Source organism: Aedes albopictus, chromosome 2 (genome assembly GCF_035046485.1).
Source record: "Aedes albopictus strain Foshan chromosome 2, AalbF5, whole genome shotgun sequence".
NCBI lineage: Eukaryota > Metazoa > Arthropoda > Insecta > Diptera > Culicidae > Aedes > Aedes albopictus.
In genome coordinates this window covers 342678235-342694049 of record NC_085137.1, presented here as the reverse complement: position 1 = coordinate 342694049, position 15815 = coordinate 342678235, and the positions used below count along the sequence as shown (strand labels likewise).

The window sequence follows — 15815 nt, the reverse complement described above, 5'->3', positions numbered from 1 at the left end:
GGCTTTTTCGGTAACCTGTTGAACGGTTAGCAAAAAAAATAGTCGCAGACCAAATTTGGGACAACAGGTCCTGTCCGAGAACCGAATTTGGGTGTCTCGTCATAAATGGTAAAATATAAAAGTAAGCCGAACCTATGCATGCGACACACCAAATCGCGGCTTTTTCAATAACCTAATTGATAATTTGTCAGCAAAAAGTCTCAGACGCACCTTTGGGAGAACCGGTAGTGTTGAAGAACAGGTAACGAGTGCCCCGCCGGAAATGGTAAAATATAAAAGTAAACCAAAATCATACATGAGGCCATCCATTAAGTACGTCACGATCCTAGGGGGAGAGGGGATTGTAAAAGTGTGACAAGCTATTTTAACATTCGAGCAGTCGCGTCTTCAGCCACCCTCAGCGACACTACGCACACGCTTTGTACTACAAGTGAGCTTTTTTCATGGTGCGTGTACTCAGTACACGATGCTCCCGGGTTATGTATAGGAAGAACCCGTACGAAGAGGGGAGCTTCGAAAATTCCCAATTTCAGCGTGCCGCACTTAATGGATGCTCCCCATGGAACACATCAATTCGCGGCTTTTTAGGCAGCCTGATAAACAGTTGACAAGAAAATAGCCATATCCATACAATATTTGGGACAACCAGTAGTGCCATGGAATCGGTTCCAGGTATCCGCCGGAAATGGTCAAACGTAAAATTGAACCAAGCATGCGGCACTTAAAATAGTGGAATTATGAAAGTGAACAAAACCAATGTAGCAATACATCAAATGGTGTTTTTTTTGATAGCCTGGTAAACGTTGGGTAAGATTAAAAGTGAAGAAATAGTCAAAGTATTCATATATGTACAAGAGAATAAAATCGTAACCAAAGTAATCTCATCAAAGCACTCCATTTCAAATTCCTGTGGTGTTAATATAAAGCATCAACACTGAATAAAGTTTTTCCAATCTTCTTTTGCGTCTAAAATTATTGTGCACAATTTGGTTCATAAGGAGGTCAAATTTTACATGAATCGTATTAAGCGTATAAGTGTTCTCAGGATCGGCTTATGTCGATGTAAAGATCATTAGTATATATTCGACGAGAAAGGCGCTATCACCACTAGGTGGATTAATCTGGGTTTTTTTTTTGCGAATTTCACGATTTTGTGGACGCAAGAGCTGATTAACTTGAACTCGATCTGAAGAAGGTTCAGTAAGATTTATTTTTAACCTTCTAGTAAAAGGTACAATTACAGTTTTTGAAGGGTTTACGTTTAATACCTCCTCTCGGCACCATTTGAGGGTAACATTCAACGCAGATTGTAGCCGGCTGGATATCCTGTCGTCATATTTTCCACGTATCAGAAAAGCTACATCATCTGCGTATCCAATAACCTCAAAGCCTTGATTGATGAGTTTTTTTAAGATGAAACATCAAGAAATCCCATTGCAATTTTTCATACAAACTTTAGAGGCACAAATCTGACGAACAAAGCATCGAGCACAGCCGCTCTTGTTTTTCCTGGCTTTGCTCACTTCTAAAAAGATGCAGCTTTTACAAATCGAGAGCATTTGTTTACAAATTTTCAAGATTGGTGCTCTTGAAAACGTGAGTAGAGGACCCGATTCGCCATTGTGGCAGCCATGTTTGTATTATCTGAAGTTTCTCCTTAAGGAGTTCGTCCACTACCAAAGACCACAATAAAGGCGGTAGTACTCCTCCTTAAAGGACAGCCCTTCACAGATCTTACTGACAGATGCACACCTCCAAGAACGGCAGAGATCTCTCGATTTTTTAAGCATCGATATTATCCATTCGATAATGCATTTATCCAAGCCCCTTGCTTCCATTGTTGAACGCATTGAGCTGTAGGATGCGTTAACGAATTCTCCTTCAATGTCGAGAAAAGCAACCACGGCTATTTCCTTGGCTTGAAATGATTTCTCAATTTTACTGACTGGCGACTGTAGCGCTGTTATGGTAGATTTGACTGTTGGATAAGCAAATTGGCATTTGCTTAGAGGCATTTCTACTAAGCTAGTAGACTTGACAAAGTCATCCACTATTTTCTCCATGGTTTTTAACAGATCACAAGAAAGGCTTATAGGTCTGAATGCTTTTGGAGTTGATTTGTCCCGTTTGCCAGCTTTTGGGATAAAAACAACACGAACCTTACGCCACGCCATGAGTATTTCGGTTTAGAGCGGACAAATCGCTTCTTTTCTATGTTGAAGTAAAGCTGGGAAAATTCCATCTTTCCCGGCAGATTTAAAAGGTTGAAAAGAATTCAATGCCCATTCGATCTTCGACGGTGTGGAGATTTCACAAGCTTTTTGATAGGCATTGGTTGACCATGCATGTCTTGGTTTATCTGAGTCCCGTTCTTCATCCGAATAAGGAATCGGCTCTGGGAAGTGAGTTCTTATCATCACTTCCAATGTTTCAGAAGAATCAGCAGTAAAACTGCCATCTTCCTTTTTAAGACTTCCAAGACCATTTGAAAGGTCTTTCGATAGGACTTTATGAAGCCTTGCAGCCGTAGGAGCGTTATTGATGTCTTCACTTACCCGTCTCCAGTCCAGCCGTTTGGCTAGCGTCAATGCTCCGTTGCGTTGTATTCTGTAAGTGCTTGTTTATACTGAACTCAATCAGACGTTACTTTTGCTCTATTGAACAACCGTCTACATTTCTTCCTCAGTTCTGTCAGCTTATCATTCCACCAAAGCACATCCCTGTTAGATGTGCTGTCGGATTTGGTAGCTAGCATGATATGATGAGATCATTTTTTTCAATAATCTCTTCAGAGGCATTTTCCAGCTGTGAAACAGACAAGATCTGCTCACCCTTATATGAATTTCCATTCATTGAACAAAAGCGGTAGAGGTCCCAGTTAGTTTTCTTTGAATTTCTGTAGTTTTCAATTAAATTTGATCCGGCTTTATAAGGGGGCGTCCATAAATGACGTAGCTTTTTTTGAGCGATTTTTAATACCCCCTCCCCCCTCGTAGCATTTCGTCACAAATTCAGACACCCCCCTCTATAAATGACGTAGCCTGTTAAACACCCCCCCCCCTCAACAAAATTTTCATGTAAAAAAAATTTGAACTTAGCTCTGATTTCAATTTTAACTTGTATGCTAATAGAATATTATGAAAAAACAACAATAGCAAGAAACATTGCCGACTGCCAGGTTCAGATCGCCGACATCAAGACCATAGGTGCAACCAGTGGAGATTATCACCAAAGCTAATGACTCAATAAACCACCCATCGTTCTGCTACCATATTAACCTAGAAGCTTTTCCGAAGATATTAGTTTGTTCATTAATAAATCTATTAAGAATATCAAATTGATTTCATTAGAATAAAATTCACCACGACATTCGAAGACCCAGCAGGAGTTTCTTCTAAAATTCTTACAGCAGTTCATTTTGAAATTCCTAGAGAAGTTTATTTTGGGATTCCCATTTTTGAGAATGTCTCCCTTTTTAGTTCCTCCAGCACTTCCTTCTGGGATTTCTCCAAGGATTTTTTTGGTATTCCATTAGAAAATTCCTCCTTATTGTATTATTTCAGGGGTTCCTTCAAAGATCCCTCCAATAATTCATTCCGGAGTTCCCGGATTTTTTTTCTAAGGTTTTTCTAAAAGTTTATCCATGGTTTCCTTCAGGAGTTCTTTCAAGGTTTTTTTCCTCTCTTCCACCAGCAGTTTCTTTAGAAATCTCTACAGGAATTTTAACTGGATTTTCTTTTGAGATGCCATCAGAACTTCTTTCTGTGTTTCCTAAAAAAGTTCCTTCCGTGATTCCTCCAGGAGTTCCTTCTTGGCTTCCTTCAGGAATTAACTCAGATATAAATTCCAAGATCTCGGTAGGCAACCCCTCCAGTATTCTTTCAAAACCCTCTTAGGAGTTACTTCTGTGATTCCTCCAGGTGTTCCTTTTTGGATTCCTTCAGGAATTCCTTCCTGGATTCTTCTGGGATTCCTCGAGAACTTCCTTCTAGGATTTATCCAGGATTTTTTCCCACTCCTTCAGTAACTTTTTCCAGCATCCCCTTAGAATTCTGCGGGGAATCCCTTTAGTTGCTTCTGGAATTCCTCCAGGATTTTCTTTCTTTGATTTCACCAGGATTATCCAGATAATCTTTTGTGATTCCCCAAAAGTTATTTTCGGGATTGCTTCAGAAATTCCTTACGGGATTCTTTCAATTATTTCTTCCGTGCTTTCTTCAGAAATTGAACCAGGAGTTCCTTCTGACAATCTTCAAATATCTCCATCTAAGATTCTTACAGAAGTTTAATCAAGGTTTCTACGAAAGCTTCATCTAAATTGCACCAGGTACTCCTCACGGAATTTCTTTTGAAATTTCTCTATTTCCTTTCATGATTGTTCCAGGAGTTCCTTCTGAAATTCTTCTGGAAGTTCCTTCAAGGATTCCTTCGGAGATTCCTCCAGATCCTTTTTAAATGTTTCCAGAAGTTTTCTTTTTCTGGGATTACCTGTGGAAATGTTACCCTTCTCGTGTTTGGGAAACCTATGAAGAACACAATGAGAAATTCCTTACAAAGTTGCTAGAGGAGTTCCTTAAGAAATTGTTGGATGAATTCTTCGAGGAAGTCCTGTAGAAACTATATAAGGAACTCTTGGAATCTTGCCGTAATGCCAAAAGCTTAGAAAAATTTTCCTTTGTAACCTTTGCGGCGTGCAGTGCCCTCTATATCAAGCAGCAAACTATTGGTCTTGAGAAGCATTTCAGCGAAATTGATTTTTGTCTGCAAACACAATATATTATTCTTTGCGCAGGATTTCAAAACCACTTTCTCAGATAGCCGATAGCTGCATGTCTTATGAAATGAAGCCGGTAAATAGAAAAAAAATCATGCATTTTTTTTATTTACTGGATAATAATACTTAATGCAAGTAAAAAGTTTATTAATTATGAAATATTTTTTTTTCTATAGGCCTAGTAGAAAGCTACGTAGCATATCACAAACCCCTACCCCCCTATCGTCACACTTCGTCACAAAATCACAAACACCCCCCTCCCCCCCAAAAAGCTACGTCATTTATGGACGACCCCTAATCGAACCTGATATGTTTATGATCTGACAATGATTCTTTATCAGAAACATGCCAATCCACAATCTTATCTGATAGTGATAGCAGATAACTGCGAAGCGTAAGACCTAAAACTTCCTGTCGAATAGCATATATTAAAGTTGGACAATCCCCTTATCTCATATGTCTACGTTACTAGACGAATTGTAATTCAGGAGATCCGCACCTCTTTTATTAATATCTGTACTGCTCCATATGGTATGATGGGCATTTGTATCGCACCCTATTACAAATTGGGCGTTTATTTTTTTTTGTAATTATTAAAAAAAAACTTACGACCACAGATGGCGGCACATTATCAACTTCTCCTGGCAAATATGCAGAAGCAATGCATACCTCTGTTTTTCCCTGGATTATTGGGACCTCTATTTTAATCGCAACAATGTCTCTAGTAATGAACTCAGTAATAGGAACAAATTTTATTCACCTACTTACTAAAATAAGGTCCACTGCGTCATTGCACCGTTTAACACATTTAAGGCAAAATACTGTGGATGGTGCCCTGGTACTCCACAGGCACCGTTTACGGTTAGGTTTTTATTAGACCCCCCTAGCCATCCATTCCTAGGTACGGTACGCTTGACACCATGGTCGTTTGTTTGATGGACTTTTAACACCGGAACAGGCAATCCGTAGTGATATTCTTAGCCAGTTGAGGGAACTGCTACCGCCACTTCTCGGCTATCTAGGTTGATCTGATCGGGAATAGAAATTAATATTGATGATCAACTTCTTTCGAGCCTGAAAAGCCGTGAAAAAAAAAACAATAACAAGGAATGACAGTTAAAATTTTTCAAAAAACAACAAAAGTGTTGCATAACATGTTAAAAACCAATGTGAACGTCCAATAAAATTATAGGTTCCCTGAAGAAGATCCAATAAGGATCGAAACGTTGAAAATAGAAAACATATGGTTGTTTTTGATCCCCTAAAAGACTGAAACGACACAAAAATTACCCAAAAAGTCTACCAAACAGTCGTCGTCAAAGTTGCTAGAACATAAGGAAGAAATAACCTACCTCAAAAACTTACACATAAAAATTTTTTCACCAATCGGACAGACAGACGGATGTTTGTTCTTATAAAGATAAGATATAATGCGAAGTAGCTGATGAGATGTCGCCATTCTATGGTTTAATTCAATTAAATTCAAATTCAGTCGGTTATATCATTTTCCTGACAAAATGATAAAAATCCGGTTTGACAAGCTGGGGTTATGTGTTTTGGTATTAAGGATTCATGGTATTTACACAGTCCTTGTTACTGGTGGGATTTTTTTTTTATTATACAAATTGGGCCGAAGGGTCTCAGACTTTCATGAAACTTTTTCCACAGGCGGGGCTCATGAATAAAGGGTGTGCCGACCCAAATTGCACCACGTAAAATAGTGCATAACTTTTGATTGCATGCATCAAAATTGCTAATTTTTGAACCAGAAACAGTATATTGTGTGTAGATGATGCCATACAAATTTCATCAAATTCGGTTAATTATTGACGGAGATGTCTCCTACGCGAGAATATTAGATTCTTAGGATCTTGTACACTCATTCTGAAAATGGTTAAGGCTATAACTTCACCGTTACTGTGTCAAAACGTCTGAAAATTTGACTATAAGTTTTCAACATAATAAATGTTAGGTGAGGAAATTTTCATCAAAATCGGTTGAGTACTTATTTTTATAAAATTAAAAATTCAAACTGCCTCAGAGTGCATTTTAGGCACTTCTAAACAATTTTAAGGTCCGTTTGCACTATTTCAATTATAAAACTGTCAATACTGCTGCGATTCTCAATAAAACTTGACAGTGTTAACCTAATCTAATAACATGTTTTGAATCAAATTTTGAGCCAGTTTGGCTTAACATTTTCAAACTTAGAAAACTGTGAGTGACACAATTAAGGTGGCCCACACTTAAATGAAAAACAAAAAATTCGAAAATTGCCAAGTCTTACCTCCTAAATCAGTTGTTTTGGACTCCCAGAAGCTACGTTCAAAATTTGAAAAAAAAATCAGTTGAGCCTAAGAGGGCGCTCAAAACGCTTGAAGTTTGTATGGGAGAACTTGGCCAAATGTATGCAGAAATTTTAAGTTTTCGAATTTTGCAGCTAGGTGGCGCTGTAAGCGTTCAATCATCAAACCCTCAGGTATTATTGTAGGTGACTATATGCCAAACGATTTGGTCGAAGACCGCAAAGCGATTTAACGTCCGTGAAAAAAGTTATACCCTAGGTAAAGTGAGGATAAACTTTATTGTTGTTTTTTCAATACATGTAAAGGAATAATTTATCAATAATGAAATCTCAATGCTTTGCCTCACTTTGCCTAGAGTATAACTTTTTTCACAGCCGTCGGATTACTTCGCGGTCTTCGACAAAGCTTTTTGGCATATAGTCACCTACCATAATACAAAAGGGTTTATTTATTGAACGCTTACAGCGCCACCTAGCGGTAAAATTCGAAAACTTAAAATTTCTGCATACATTTGGCCAAGTTTTCCCATACAAACTTCATGCGTTTTGAGCGCCCTCTTAGGCTCAACTGATTTCGCTCAAATTTTGAACGTAGCTTCTGGGAGTCCAGAGCAACTGATTTAGGAGGCAAGATTTGCCATTTTTCGAAATTTTTGTTTTTCATATAAGTGTGGGCCACCCTAGTCACAATACATTAAAACAATTTTGCATATTGCGAATTTTGGCTAAATATACGGCCACAATTTTCTATCTGTTTGACCAAATCTAATGAAATTTTAATACAATACTTCCATTTACATACACCACCTACAGAAAAAAAAAATCATTGTAATCGGTTCAGTACAGTATCGGACAATAAAAATGCACCAAAGTCGTTTTCCCATACATACTAGTCAACTTTAGATTGTCATATCTCAGTTACTTCTTAAACTATTGTTCCCATTTTTCTGTAACGAACTACAAAATATTTCAATTTTCAAAAACTATTGAAAAAGTTGAAAGATAACCGTTGATGCAAAAGTTACAGATAGATTGAATTTTGACAATAAAAATGCACCAAGACAAAACATATCATAGCAAAAAATACTGAAGTCAAATCATGTTGTTCTCTTCAGAAAATCATCATCAAAAGTTATCTTTGAACTTTATCAATGGTTTTAGAAAATTGAAATGTTTTGTAGTTCGTTACAGCAAAATGAGAACAATCGTTTGAGAAATATCTGAGATATGCAATCTAAAATTGACTAGTTTGTATGGGAAAACGGCTTTGGTGCATTCCCAAAATCTATTCCCAAAATCTATGTTTCTCGCTCCGGAGATATCTCCGTCAATATGAATCGATTCTGATGATTTTGATGGCATCATCTACACGAAATAAATTGTTGCTGGTTGAAAAATCAGCCATTTTGATGCATGCAATCAAAAGTTATTAACTATTTTCCGTGGTGCAATTTCAGTCAGGACACCCTTTCTATGAATAAAAAAATGAGAAAAATTCAGGGTCGCTTATGTTCCCGAAAAACTCAGGTTGTTTTTATTTGTTTCCCCCTGACACTACTTACTTTAAATAATCATAACTCAAGAAAGAAGCATCGTAGAAACCAATTTTATAATATAATATGACATATTACAGGCTTACATGATAATTTTTCACAAAATTTATCCATAACTCAGGAAAGAAAAAAAAAGTGCATTTCAAAAATTTCAGCGATAAAAGTTTATAAAATCACTTTTTCAAAAATATTTTCCGCGAACTCGAGCCTAGTTTTTCCGACTTTTCTTTCTTTTCTAAAAAAACTTTGTTTCTACGATGCTTCGTTCTTGAGTTATGATTTTTCAAAGTAAGTAGTGTCAGGGAAAAACAAAAAAACCACGTGAGTTTTCCGGGAAAATAGGCGACCCTGATTTTTTTTTGTTCATATAACCATGAGCCCTGCATGTGGAAAAAGTTTCATGAAAATCTGAGAACCTTCGGCCCAAACCCGTGCGGTAATAAAAAAATCCCCTGGTGACAGTTTTTAAGATTGGATTTCATGCTGATAGTTAAATAAGGTACACCGGGGCAAGTTGAAACGGGTAGGGCAAGATGAAACACGAAGTTTTAAAATAGATTTCAATACAATTTGGAAATTTATCCTTCGCTAAAAGATTGTTTGAATCAAAAGCTATGTGTTATGGCAATCAAATTGTTTACCATCGTTAAAAAACATCATGCTAACCCGCTGTTTCATCTTACCCCACCCGTTTCAACTTGCCTCGGTGAACCTTACTTTGACTTTGCCTACCCGAGACTACACTTGATGTTAAGAAAGCATGCATGCTTCACGTATCTATTTAAGTACTAACCTCTTAAGGACTGTTAAGTACTGGTAATTCAAGGACTTACCGTAATCCGGGGTCAAATTGATCACTTTAAAACAACTTTTGCGGATAACATTAGTTAAATTCCAAATATTGCCAAAAGATTTTCTGTAGAATCAGTACCCAGTGGATCTCCATGGAACCACGTGACAGAATTTTGTTCAACAAATTTAAACTTTAAGTTAAATAACTCCAAAAATCAAAAATTGGAAATGCCACTTTTGGGCGAAATTGATCAGTATACAATTAAGCATCGGTTGGAAAGGAAAATTTCCTTTTCTGCTAAATTTTGCTCTTCTAAAACCGAATAACGCGTTTAAAATCTTACAACTAGGGGCCGCACACAAAATACGTCACACTTTTAGGGGGGGGAGGGGGGTTTTACAGAGTGTGACAACCCTTACAAAAAATATTGAGGTCCCATACAAAAAGTGTGACTAAGGGGGGGGGGGGGGGGGTTTGAAAAAGGTCAATTTTTGCGTGACATAATTTGTGTATCACCCCCTAGTGAATTTAATACTTTGCATCCAAAATTAAATTTTGAAATTTCCCCTTAAACGCCTAAAGGTAGGCAATTTCATTTGAAATAAGTGATTTATAACACAATAAATGACTGTTTTATCATAAAATGAACTATTTTTTACTATTTCATGTTCTGATTAGCTACATAACTTCTCAACCAAGGCTCCACAAAAATGTTAAAACAGAGAATTTACGGGAAGTCCTATTATTATTATTATTTATTTTATTAGAGAGGCTTTAAACATAACCGTTCATTCACCTCTGTTTTTGAATCATGTTACAATTTATGATACAGCTCTATGTCTCTTAAAAATGAAATTAACCTATTTTCTTCTCTTCTATTATTACTCATCGCTACAGTAAAATTATGACTTAATTTGAACTTTTTTCTTGCATCTTGGAAATCTGGACAATCGATTACAATGTGTTTAATATCTAGAACTGTTTTACAATTTTTACAATTTGTTACATTTTTTTCGCCCAAGAGACTCTGTTTTGTTAAACGTGTGTGATTCAAACGACAACGAGATAGAATTCTTTGCTCTTCTCTTCTTAGACGATCATTCCATTTATAAACTGTTGGTTTTATAATTCTCAGTAGATGATGCTTTTCAGAATCCCATTTCCGTTGGTGGCTTTTCCAAATTTGCATCCATAGCAGGAACCGTTGTAGTTAGAACTGTACCTGTTCTTCCCGAATTGGCGGCGCGATCAGCATCCTCGTTGCCAGATATTCCAACTTGACTGGGGATCTAACAGAGAACAATTTGTTTATTAGACATTTTCTTTTCTATCAATTGCAAAAATGGATGTTTAATACTTCCCTTTTCAATGGCAGCTAAGCAACTAGCTGAATCTGAAAATATTACCGTTGGCGAGAAATGAGCAAGATCTATGGCTTTCAATAGAGCCGCTGCTTCGGCAGAAAAAACACTGCATTCTTCCGGAAGTTGATGAGATACTACCATATCAGGACCTTTTACTCCGATTCCCACTAAGCCATCCGCTTTCGATCCGTCCGTGTATAATTTATGATAGCTACGATATTTTCCTTCGATGATGGATAGGGCTTTCAAGCGATTTGAAGTTGGTGTTTCGGACTTTTTAGTCATCTCTCGTACAGACCAGTCTACAGTAGGGGCTGGTTTGTTCCACGGACGACGGCCAATCCAAAGCAGTTTTCCGATGTCTGGCAAGGTCGAGCTAGTTATTGCAGTGTACATTTGTTTCACCTCAGATTCTATGATTGCAGTTGTAACATTAGGATTTTCAGCATATTTGCAATATCTCCGAATCATTGTTTTAAATACTCTACTATCAAATGGTAAAATTCCTGCTTCTATCGCGGTGGTAAATCCAGGTGTTGTGCAGAAGGCTCCCGTAACAATCCTAAGAGCTTTGTTATACACTTTAGTATACGGTTTAATGCATTTAGTTCCAAATAATTCCACTCCATATAAAAGTTTCGATACACATACTGCTTCGAAGATTCGTTCAAGTGATATTCGATTTGCTCTGTAGGAAATTGCTTTAAGGAGATTTATACGTGTTTTCATACTGCGGATAGTTTCGCGGAAGTGTTTTTGAAATTTCCATTTACTGTCTACAAATACTCCAAGAATTTTCGCAGTTTTAACATCCGGGATTTCTGTTCCATCAATTTTAATTGGTTTTCTCTGACCTTTCCATCGATGGCGTCGATTACAGATATGAATAATTTTAGATTTTTCAGCTGACACAGAAAAGTGTACTTCATGAAGCCATCGACTTACTTTTTCAATGGCGCCAGCTATACGGCGCCTTGCCCATCGGTACGATTTACCAACAGAAATTAATATAATATCGTCGGCATAAATAAGACAAAATACTTTTTTTGGTATCTCTGAAAACACCATTTATAGCAATTAAAAATAGGGTTACGGATAACACGGATCCCTGTGGGACCCCATTCAATTGCGTTCGAGTAGAACTTTTTTGGTTGCCAACTGTCACCTGGAAATGACGATCACGAAGGAAATTCTCTATGCAGGCTTGCATATTGCTTCCGACATTTAAGCGTTTGATGTTTTTCATTATGTGTGGCCGCCATGCCTGATCATATGCCTTTTTTATGTCTAAAATGGCAACTTCACAATGTTGGTCATTTAGTAAAGCATTCTCAATAATTTCTCTTAGTTGAACAAAGTAGGTTCCAGTGCCTTTACTAGAGCGAAATGCATGCTGATTTGGGTGGAAAAAACCTTCGCTTTCAAGAAAATTTACTAGTCTTCTATTAACCATCCGTTCATAAACTTTGCCGACGCAACTGAGTAATGATATTGGACGAAAACCTTCAGCTGCACGATAAACAGTTTCTGTTTTCGAAATAGGAACAACAATTGCCTTTTTCCAGTCTTCAGGAAATCGCCCTTCTGCCCAGATCTTGTTATAAGCATCAAGAAGTTCCAACTTACCATTCATCGACAGGTTCTGGATCATGGGATAACCAATCAAATCATTTCCAACAGATTGTCCCTTAGCCGTTTTTATGGCTTCCATAAGCTCTGACATCGAAAAAGCTTCGTTCAGTGGAGAATCCGAGTCACTCACCTGAGTAGAATGGGTTTCTTCAAAATCATCGTCACTTGAAGTTAACTCAGTTTCAAACTGATCAGTACTACTATCTTCAAACTTGTTAGCGAGAATATCGGCGACAGCGACTGGATCCGATATATGCTCTCCATCAATCACCAAAGTAACGTCAATTTTCTTAGTTTTCCCGCACAATCTTCCATAGTTTTCCCACATTTCTTTTGAGCTTGTGTTTGGTGTAAAACTTTCACAAAACTTTTTCCACGAGTCTGTCTTAGCATCACGAATAGTTTTTCTTGCAAACGCTCTTGCCAGTTGAAAATCTTTAAGCGCGTGTGGTCTGTTCGTGTTCTCCACAGACAGGGAAGTCCTATTAGCAATCGATTGTTTAGCAACAATGATTTTAGCTAAATGAGTACATTGCAAATTCCTAAAAAATAAAGCAAATCTAACTTTTTTTCTAAAAAATTAAAGTCCTACACTCATCTCTAGACATCTACAAACCAGATGACGTAAAAAGTTTAGGATCATTACAACGCTTAAGAATTCCTAGTATGGAATTACAATGTAGTACCCGAATGATCAATTTCACCCTGCTGATCAATTTGACCCCGGTTTACGGTACGTGAATTCTTATTGCGGAACACATTCTCTAATTTGGTAGCTATCCTGGGACTAAACTAGACCCAATACATGGATGGGGCTAGAGTTCTGATGCTTGGATAAATATCAGTACCACCGTTTTGTTTTTTTTTTTTTCTCAGAAATCAAATTGATTGTGTTTGGTTAGGGGTGCACTTTTACTGGGATTTAAATCTCTATGAAAACGGGACCTTCTCATCGCATTCGATTTCTTAAACCTCTGAGTTACCAAAACAAGAACTGAACAGAAATCGATGCTTTATTGCCTCTCAATGGCAATGGAGCAGTACGAGATGCACTAAACATTAAGGATACGAGTAATGTCACAAAAAATCTAAATACTAGTCGCAGTGGCTCATCCGAACAGAAAACATACTAATGACTGTTCCTATTTATGGAAACTTTCCAAACAGCAGAATTTTGAAAACTTGATGCTACAAATCATAAATAAAAAATCGCTCAAACTTTAGCTTGCAGTCTCAGTTCCAACAAGTTACACATAACACTGTTTTTGAGGTTGGTAAAACAGTTTTCTTAAGCTAACTGATTAACATCAGTAATGATCAGCAGGCACAGGTACAAAAATCCACTAAAAAGTAAGAAAATTGATACTGAAGTACTGATTTTTTATGAACGTGGAAGAAAATTAACACAATCGAAATGGAACCAATATAGAGTGCTGGGCTGTATTGACTTCAACAGTTGTCAAACACCCCAACGAAGGCTATACAAAGTTTGTCGGGGCATCTAGTCTAGTCTCTTATAAACATTTTTGTGAAAACATCCCTAACATCACTAAGTGCTGTTCTTACAAAGCGATTTTTACGTTTCACAAGTAATTAATATTGAAACCTACTATCATTCATCCAGAGTTGACTGATCACAATACAATGCTCTCCAGTGTATCCACGAAAACCAATTAAAAATAAATTCACCAAAGTCCTGTGGCGGACATCAATTCGAAATCACCAGCGTGGAAAAAGTTTCAACATCCTTAATCATATTACAAGGAAAACTTTCCGCAAAAGCCGAAACATCGAAAAAGGAATCACTTGTTTACGTGCCGACGAAAAGGCCCCTCCAAAGGCAACAACTGCCGATCCGATGTCGTCAGCATCAAAACTTACTTTAAAGTCTCTCGTCCAAATTCCCTCGTCGACGGCTTTAATCTTCTCGCTCGCCTCGTTTCCACTGGTGAACCAGCTCGGTTGAGCACTTTGGCTTCTGCACTGATCCACTGAACCGGACACCGATTTTCCCTTTCGGTTATTAGATATTTTCAGCCGCTTGGCAGCGACAAACAAACTTCATCACTCCTTCTAATCAGCGTCTGGATATCGGCAATTCCCAGCGGAATAATAGTTGCTTAAATTACTTTTCTTGCTATCTGTCGAACTTTGAACAACTTTCCGTGAGAAAACTTTACGAAAACAACCAGAGCACACATGTGTGGATGTCACTAGCTAGCAGCTTCTTTCGGAACAATCCCGCCAGGACAATCTGAACTTTGGGTCACACATACACACAATCACGACCTCACGGAATTGCTTATTGGTGGCCTTTACGTGCAAAACACTCACTGCCAGGTTCCACGAAATTTGGCCTCCCTTGGTTGGATGATGCTGGGGCTCTTGTGCTTATTTAATATAGATTAGCCTTTGAACAACTTGAGCGCTCGTTTCTTTCGCACTAAACAATACACACCAACCCGGCAAGGAACGTAACACTCATGTTCGACCGGGACGCATAAAACTTAATTCGCACGTATTTCCCCCACGAAACTGTACTTTCCACACGTTCGAACCTTTCCCTGGGTACGAAATGGAAGTTTCTGTTTTTGGCGATGATTATGGACTTTTCTCATGTACGCGATGACGTGACCGGGAGATGGCCTTCTCCTCTGTCTAGCAAGATCCGGGTGTAAAACTTTAAAATTTATAACTTTTCATTCACAGATTTCCACTAATTTACTGGATGACTACTGGTTTCCGCAGAAAAAAAAAAACCTGCCCATAAATCTCACTCTTCACACCCGAACGCTTCTAATCGGTGGTGGTCAGGGCAAAAAACAAGCGCGCTGGCTATTTTCCGACACGGGGATATCCGGTTTCCCTTCGCCTCCCCACAAACCGCAACGCAGCGTGGTGGAGATTTCCTTTCGCCTGTCGGTTCGCTTCCCGATAAAAACACCTTCCACCGATTTCCTCGCACACACAGTTGCTCACATGGAGAAGGAAATGGTTTGGCAATAAAAACTACCACCTCACACACAAACAACACACACGTGAAGAGACGAAACGCGTGCAAATTTGATCTGCCGGCTTCAAAAGTCTACTCGTGTCTGAGTTTGGAGTTGTTTAAAAAATCGCCAGCCAGCCAAGCTAAGCCGACTATCCGACGAGACGGCGAGGTCGGTTCCCGGTTGTCCGCCGGTTCGGCAAAAGCTCAGGACTCGTCGGTCGGGTTGATGCTCTCGCGCGCTCTCACTCTTCGGTGCTCTCTCACCGGGAAATGGGGGGAAACCCCCCCTGGTGGAGCGAAAGCTTTCTCTGGTTTTCCACTCGTCGCCATAGCGTCTGACCACCAGTCTAGCTCATTGCGAAGATACGGTGGTCTCACTCTGGAGCATTAGTCTGCCGA

The 15815-nt window shown here is 38.4% G+C and overlaps 1 long non-coding RNA gene across 6 annotated transcripts in view; it reads right to left on the bottom strand.

Moving 5' to 3' along the window:
- The window catches only part of LOC134288283 (uncharacterized), a 585889-nt gene extending 570355 nt beyond the window's left edge, over nt 1-15534 (bottom strand). For all 6 annotated transcript variants that reach the window (XR_009997877.1, XR_009997881.1, XR_009997878.1 and 3 more), the window contains exon 1: nt 14303-15534. This is a non-coding gene — a long non-coding RNA (uncharacterized LOC134288283). The remainder of the gene's footprint in view (nt 1-14302) is intronic.
- Between the last annotated feature and the right edge of the window lie 281 nt (nt 15535-15815).